Consider the following 8863-nt stretch of genomic DNA (forward strand, 5'->3'; position numbering starts at 1 on the left):
TCCCTCTTTCTCTTTGTATTTTATCCTCAGATAGAAAGAACATGGGATAATCGAGGATCAACACCGTTATTCAGAGCTTCTCCGCCACCAGCTATCCTCTTTCTTGTTTTACTAAGAAGAGCTGCACACTAGAATATGTGCATCGTTGACCCAAACAGAAAGAAACGAAACTCAGGTGTATGTGTAGACTTTCCAGTAGTTATCCCCAATTCACAACACCTGTGTTTTCCACACACACATACGGTCAGATGTAGGGTCTGCAAACAGAAACTAAGGGATAGGCTACAATGTATGAGACCAATTGCAATGCACAATAGTACTCAACAGTTAAAGTTTAAAAAGGATAATGATGAATTTCTGACAGCAAAAATAAGAATATAAAAAATTCATAGAAATGGAATCCATGCACAGAAACCTGTTGAAACACTCCTGCAGCAAAATGCACTTCTGCTCCGTCCATCTGAATTATGCCAAAAACTCAATTATGGACAAAAACACCACTTCCATTTCACTCAAGTGTTTAATACAATTCTGCTAATATGATGGCTGTTATGACTATTGGCAGCGTGGAATTTATCGACGGCATTTACAAGACCTAACCCGACATTATTGTCAACAATATGGGCATATCGGTCAAATATGCTGCATGAAATCATGTATAACCCTCATACCCAATTAATGCAGTCTGAATAAGACATTTGACATAACATTTCTCTATTTCTTGTTTCTGTAGAATCTGCATCACTGTGGTCAGCCAGCCGCTCCATATGTTCTAATCATTCTGCATTAAAGATTTGGGCCCTATTTTAACGATCTAAGCGCACGGCGTGAAGCGCTTAACGCAGGTGTGTTTAGGGCGTATACGAGCACATGGTTCTAAAGGGTTGTACTTAGTGTCTTCATTAATCAGAGGTGTGTTTTGGGCGTAACATGCAATCAACCAATCAGAGATCATCTCCCATTCCCTTTAAAAGCCAGGCGCGTTTGGACCGTGGAGCATTGCTATTATGATGGAGGATTTGCACCGTAATATTTTTATTTGTAATCTTTTGCATGTGTGTGTGCTGTTGTGAGTCTCTGTGTGTGTAACAAGCATAGTGTGCACGTGCTGTGCACGAGCCTAGGAGCATTTTACTAATGCTCTGTTAAAATAACAATGAAATGCTGCGTTATTGACTTTAGACCAGGTTTTTGTTGATCAAAGGCGCGATCACTTCCTGCTGCCTCAAGATAACAATACACCCAGAATGCACCTGAACACACCTCCCTGTAAGACCAGCACAGCCATGGGCGCACACAGGCACGTGCACACATCAAAAGGGTCTTGAGCACCTGCCCTTTTTCTTCCTCTAGAGAAAGTGCCCTTTTTTCTGGATGCATGCTTATTTTTTAATTGTTTTTATAATTAATATAGCCTATATATATTCCTGTATGCACACAGCTTCCCTGTTAAACAAATGTAGCCTATTTCTTGAATTAAAAAATGATCAAAATATCAGATCGGGAGATTAGACTTTGTGATCCCTCTCTCTCTCTCTCTCTCTCTCTGTCTCTCTCTCTCCCTCTCGCTCTCACTCGCTCACTCTCTCTCCCTCTCTCGCTCTATCTCTCTCCCTCTCTCTCTCTTGCTCGCTCTCTCTCTCACTCGCTCACTCTCTTTTTCTATTTCTCTCTCTCATTCGCTCACTCTCTCTCATTCGCTCACACTCTCTCTCTCACTCGCTCTCTCTCTCTCTCTCATTCGCTCACTCTCTCACTACTCTGTGTACTCAGATTCTCTTCCACCTCCCCCTTATATCTTGCTCTATCCTTGTATGTGTGTCCAATGCTGTCTGCTGTCTTTCTTCTATCTAACTACAATCTCCATGTCAGCGACTGTTATCGCCACCTCTGATCTCACTCTCCCTCCTCTGGTTCCCTTCGTTAGCCTTGCTGCTGTGCGTCCCACATGAGCGCTTTAGGCCTCGAGGGGTGGAGATGCAGGGGGCGAGGTGAAGGTAAGAGGAGAGGTCTGCGACCCCTCGGCATGCACAATCCTACACCCCCACCTCAGCTTTTCAGCCTTTTCTGTTGGTTGTGTGGCTGGGAGCACAAGGGGAGGCCGGGGGGGGGCGGTAAATCTCTTTAGCCCCTCTTTGTTTTTGCATTCATGAAGGAAAAGGGGAGGGCAAGGAAAATAAGGTCCCCTTGTTTTTGCACTTTAATTTTGTTATTGCACTTCATTGTGCTTCAGTTTTGCTGTGCCGGGCCGGTGGAGGGATGGGGAGGGCCTGTATGGAACTGTGAGAAAATTACGGGGGCATTCACACCAACGAGAAAAAAAGCAATCTGGCGATTACTGGCGGGAGTGTCACTGAAACGGCCCATTTGCGTGACGTCCTGTTGTGTTCTTTAACCCCCCCAAAGTAGCACAGGTAGACTTTATATTTCACAATTACTGTTTTCCGTCAGATCGTTTATCGAGAGAAGGCAGCTTTATTTCACAGGAGAGAGAGAAAGAAAAGAGACGAGCGAGACATAGAGAGTTAACATTCAGCTGTTACACAAACTCCTGGGCAGTTCAGGGCTTGGGTTTCATTTTTTACCCTCCTACGGCGGGTTACCGGTTAGTTAACAGTAATGTTAACTACTAGCGTTAGGAGCAACGGAGCGTTATAACGTTTCTTTAATTACTAGTATTAGCTAGTACCCAGCAAATCAAGCTGACCTGCTAAACTGTCTAACTGTCTAGTTAACTGTTATATATTTAGCTAGCTAGCTAGTTAGCTAAAATTACGATTGGTGCATGGTTCACATTCAGGGCTAACGTTACATAAGGACAGTCTTAATGTAACGTTAGCTAACGCCAGACACACTTTGATAAGGCACATAAACGGCAAATGCTAACGTTATCCCTGCTGACATTTTAAAATTGTGAAACTATGCAAGTGTTATCTTAACTCGTGTCCAGCTGATATCTCGTGAGGAAACTGCATGTACATAAAAGAAAAGTATTACTTTACCTTAAGTGAAAGCTGAATGTGAATCATCGTGGAGAAGTCCTGACTCCTGCGTTACATTATTATCCACACTGTCTCTGCGTCGAGATGAGTTTGACGTCAGCACAGCCCCCCCCCCCCCTTGAAGTCAAACAATATCATTGGTCAAGATCGTCTCTGCCCGGCATGATTCATCCAATGATTGTGCAACATTCAATTATTTGAATTTGCGCGCACTTTCCTGAAGCACATAGCCTAGACTAAAGAGACCATTTCTGTTACATTTCTGTTTTTTCAACCATTTTAAGGTCTTACATCGCTTCACGCCCTGATTATCAATGTTCACGTTGATGCTACAGAAGCCTTGGTTGAACTGTTGAGCCCTAGCATCCCTTCCCAGTCTTTCACACATTGCATGTATTGCTAAATTGAAAAAAAATATATTGCACACCAATGTAAAGCTTTATTCATACTGTGTCCTCCCTGTCTTTATTCACCGTATATTACCTCAGCCCATGAAAAACTCTTGTTCCCTTTGACCTGTAGAAAGTGGGAGAGGTAAAATGATTTGAGGGAGCAGTAGACTGCACAATGACCTTGCATTTTGTTGAACACTGTGACTCACTTTGGGTCTTAATATTAAAAATTGTTTTAACAACAATTTTAACTTCATAAGGAAAAGAACATGTATGCTACATATTCTATTTGAAGTACACCAAATACATTAAAAAGAGGTCTGTCCCGCATGCATATTAGTTTCTGACTGTGGGGAATTGGGAAAAACAGTAAAAACGTCCCCAAATTTCTGAATTGCTTATTTTCATAACATTCACTGAGCCTTGCCTAAAACAGTTTGGAGTTTGTATTGGAAGACTCCAACGTTTTTAAAGTGGATTAACAGCCTTTTATGAAAAGCCTACTCCTTCAGTTTTGAAATGAAATCACAGTAATTTCTCAAATAAGCATAATGTTGCAGATGTCCATACTGTTTGTCGGTAGGCATGACTTTCATAGGAGGGGACACACTTTCCTATCAACGCAGGGTTGAATTAAACTGTATGAGGGTTGGAACTAGCGGAACAAGTTAGGTTAGGTGGTGTGCAAGTTAGGCAAGCAGGTACATACTGTATTTGAGGTACTGGTGTGCATTAATATTGATTTTCCACCCCTTATAAAAGTGTAGCATAGCTGTGGCACAGGCAATCCATTTAACTTATTAATGTTACACCTTAATGAAACACACATTGCCCAATATGTGCATCAATGCCTGTGTAACCATTGCAAGTCAATGGAAATTGTAGTGTAATTTCAGAGGCAGGGGGGTCAGATCACCGAGGTCTTGGTGAGGCATTTAAGGTACCGGACATGCATGAATATTCATTCTACCCCACATAAGGGGGAAGCTCATGCTCTGAGCTGTTTGCATGACATAGACAGGAACAAACATCAAAAGCCAGAGTGGACACAGTATGAGACATCACCGCAGACATCAGCAAAGTAAGCAGTCAATGGAAAAAGATGTTGGGCCATGAATCTGAAATAGGCCCATGGCCTCCACGGAAGTGAAATGAGGCAAGAACATCAGATGGCCCCTAAAATATTAGGATGGTGAAGATGTAGTCTTACCCAGGCTGTAGGCTGCCTGGCTCTCTGTGTACTGTATCGCCATCCTGTAGGCCTATAGGGTTGTGGGCCTATGTGATGTGAACTGTGGCTGCACGATTCTTTTGTCAACTAATTCACCAGACCAAAACATGATTATATAGTGATGAGCATATCACAGACTTGGACTAAATAGATCATGTACATCCAAGGCCTGTAGTTAGGTTGACTCTTGTCTCTTATGCATTCCCATAACTGAAGCTATGGCTTTGTTTCCACAAATATTTAGGTGAAAGAATGTTTATTTTTACAAAGACAGATCTAAATACAGCATCTTTGTCACCAGTGGTGATTTGGTGCAGTAGTCCTATAGCTTTTTAAGCTTGTGTGCTGCCAAGTTTTTTACTGTTTGTATTACCATAAATATGCTTGCAAAATATTACAGTAGTGTAGTTTCTAATATAATTACATTGATCCAACTATAATTGAGAACAATTGCTTGTGGGTTTGCTGTGGAGTTGTTGAGGCCATGCAGGAGGGTTCATGTCAGCCTCATTCAATGCATTAAAGGGTATGGCTGGTCCTACCTGTCTCAGTACCTCTGTTAACCCCTCTTCAAATAACTGCAAAGCTAAATACAAGTCCTCCTCTATTGCTAGAATTTAGTAGACTTGCATTAAGAGACACTGGCCAGGATGAAGTTTGACAGCGATTAAAAACTAACACACAGTATGAGACCACATTGAATAAGCTAAAATGGACCCCTATACATATACCAATATTTACCCTATGAAGAGTCTCTGATGCATATTGGATAGTTAATTGTAAATATTGTCAAATATTTTTACAAAGTAAACACCCAGTACATTAATGGGATAAGTCTGTAGATATTGAATAGTTGCTTTAATCACTATAAAGTATTGTTTGTATGAAGTAAACCTGATATATAATGATTAAAGTACAGTATATTAGATAGTTTCTTTTAACACTATACAATATTGTTATATAAAGTAAACCCTTATACATTTATGGGGAAAAGCCTGTAGACATAATGAAGAGTTGATTGTAACGTTATATAAAGTAATGACTATAAAATAATGGTTCTGCAAGTTATTATCACATATTGTTTTTTGTACAGTAGAAAACCAGTATTAAACAGATAATCATGTAAAATAATGCCTAAAGCTTTTAAAATACTATTAATGGGCTGTCAAATAGGGTAATTTTACATTAATTTGACATGTAAATAACTATAATGAATGTTTATTTAAAGTAAACAACATACATTAATGGTAAAAGTATGTAGATATATTGGAGAGTTGCTTGTAAATACTCTCAAATTGTTTATATAAAGTAATGACTATTATTACAATGTTTCTGGAAGGTATTATCCCATTATCTTCTTTTTTGTACAGTAAAAACACAGTGTTAAACAGGAATTTACCGTAAATAGATTGGATAATCATAAAATAAATGCCTAAAAAAGGGTATTTGAAAGTCAGTTTACATAATTTTTATGTGTTTACATCCAGGAATCTGTACTTTAACAGGGAGTTCTTGTGGATGGATTGAATAATCTTGTGAATTTACCAAAGAAAACTGTATAAAAACAGCAGTTTTCATTTAAATTATGTAATTTAAGGTATTTTGCAATATTTTTCAGTGTTTGTACAGATTTATACATTTGTTTAACATTCTAAATATGTTTTTTGATTACAATTCTTTTTAAATCTACAGTAGTTGGACTGTGAAAATACAGAAAATGTACAGTAGATATCTGTATTTTAAAAATAATTCTTTGTAGAATAACATAAGGTTTTTTACTGTCATTTCACGGTAAGTGTTGGCAACTTTTGCTGCCAGACTTTTTACCGTTTTTTCACGATTGTTTTTAACGTTTCTTTACATTAAATTTAAGGTTTAACAGTAAAAAACCAGAAAGAGGCCTCAATTTTACACACCGTAAAATTATGTTTTTTTTTTGTCTTTACATAAAATTCAATGTAATTTAACTTTCAAGACCGTTAAGCAATGGAATTATCCTAAAAAAACTATATTATCATTATCAATTTACAGACTAAAACCTTAAATTAATGGGGTTTTTTTAAATAAAAGTATTTTTCTGTATTTCTCTGACATTAACACTTAATGTAGAAAAAACGGAAAAAATCCGTAAAATTATACAGTGAATTCCAGTGAAATAACTTTTTTTTTTACAGTGTAGTGTTTTAAAACGTTCTTGTGGCAGCCATAGAGGCAGTGTTGTTTCCTGGTTCCTTGATGGGACTCTTACACCGTCTCAAAGCACTCTTACAAGTCTGATCTCTAGTTACATGATTGGCCACTGCTACACTGTGTGTGTGTGTGTGTGTGTGTGTGTGTGTGTGTGTGTGTGTGTGTGTGTGTGTGTGTGTGTATGTGTACGTGTGTCACTCTCTCTGTCCGTCCGGAGGTCTCTCCCTCCGTGTGCCTAATTGCGTGTCTCGCTGTGAGAAGTCAAGACCGCCAAAGTCACCATAAACCTGGCTGTTTTATTTTTTATGTGTTTTATTTTTGTAACGCTGCTATACGCGACGCTTACGTGTGCGGTGTGTTCCAGCTGTGAAGGCCGTTTTACAGTCGCCGTAGCCAAGCTGGCGCGCACCAATGTGACGTCAAAATGATGTAGATCTCGCTGGTGCGCCAGGATTCTGAGTGCGTGAGCAGAGGGCGCGCACCACTCTATTTTTTTCAGCGGCGCGCGACAAAGTGGAAACAGGAAGCCTGAACGAGCTCGAGGGTAACCGGATGCCAGGACTCTCAGAGTGACTGCAAGTCTCTCTTGTAAACTTTCATTCAACATAAAAGAACTCATCTTAAAACTGGGTTAAGATGAGTTATTTTATGGTGAATGAAAGGCTTGATCCCACCAAGTAGGTCATCGAATCAAATTGAAGCATTGACGTCAATGCTGCCGCCAGTTCTGCCATTTTCTTCTTCTTCTAGTCCGTAGAAATAGCAAAGTCGGTAGCCTTTCCTCATTAGCACCACCTCTGTTCAGGAGAAGACTGTAACTAGTGTCGCGACCACCACGCGTGAGTATACCCCACGTCTTCGACTCACGTGGGTTTCAATTCCAGGAGTGAGGAAGATAATAGCAGTAAGTGGTACGGAGGGAAAAAAATTCAAAACAGAATTGTGACAGGGAATGCCACAGGCTGTTCGGGTGACTGCACCACGGGTTTAATTAATAGGTAGAGTTTTTGTTTCAGTTGCCTGAGTAAGAAAATGCCACTTTCAGTGCCAGCTCAACAGTTATTTTAATTTCCAAACATGGCAGAGTGAAAAGGTCCTTTTCCCCGGTGGCACTGTGCCTCTAATTGTGATGCGCGTTTGTGTTTGTGATAAGGTCACGAAAGAAGTTGACATTGTGCCTGGTTCTGCGGGCAAACGTAAACTTTTTTGGGGAATGGAACAATCGTCAGTTGACAGAGAGCTGGCGTGGCACAGCCGCAGAGATAAGATGCAAATTGAATGAGGGAAAAACACACGACAAAGGCAGAAAGTTCATGTTTATAATTAAATTGTTCAGTAATAAACATAAAAGGACACAGATGAGTTGGCACACATGTTGACAACACTGTGGGGAAAGGAACTGACTTCAGTTCCCAAAATGGATAATAAAAGTCTTTACAGTTGCTGTTTATTCAGCTGTCTGAGTAATTTGGATGTAATAGTGGGGTATTTGAGGGAGGAAATGTGTCTCCACTTTTGCTATCTATTCAAATATGGTTTGAAACAGATTAATGATGGTGAAGAGATTTATTTAAGATTGTGCTGCTTTGTCAGGACACTACTATTGTAATGTTGGAGACACCAGAAGAATTACAATCAGCATAAGTTGTGTGTTTTTATTGTAAAACATGGTACTTAACTGTATACTAGGCAAACACGTTATTCTTGGGAAAAAGTTAGGAAAGAAACTGCATAATTTAATTTTGGTTTAAAGGTCCCATGACGATGATGATTTTGGATGCTTTTATATAGGCCTTAGTGGTCCCCTAATACTGTATCTGAAGTCTCTTTTATATAGGCCTTAGTGGTCCCCTAATACTGTATCTGAAGTCTCTTTTATATAGACCTTAGTGGTCCCCTAATACTGTTTCTGAAGTCTCTTTAATATAGGCCTTAGTGGTCCCCTAATACTGTATCTGAAGTCTCTTTTATATAGGCCTTAGTGGTCCCCTAATACTGTATCTGAAGTCTCTTTTATATAGGCCTTAGTGGTCCCCTAATACTGTATC

This window comes from Sander lucioperca, chromosome 8 (assembly GCF_008315115.2).
Source record: "Sander lucioperca isolate FBNREF2018 chromosome 8, SLUC_FBN_1.2, whole genome shotgun sequence".
NCBI classification, from domain to species: domain Eukaryota; kingdom Metazoa; phylum Chordata; class Actinopteri; order Perciformes; family Percidae; genus Sander; species Sander lucioperca.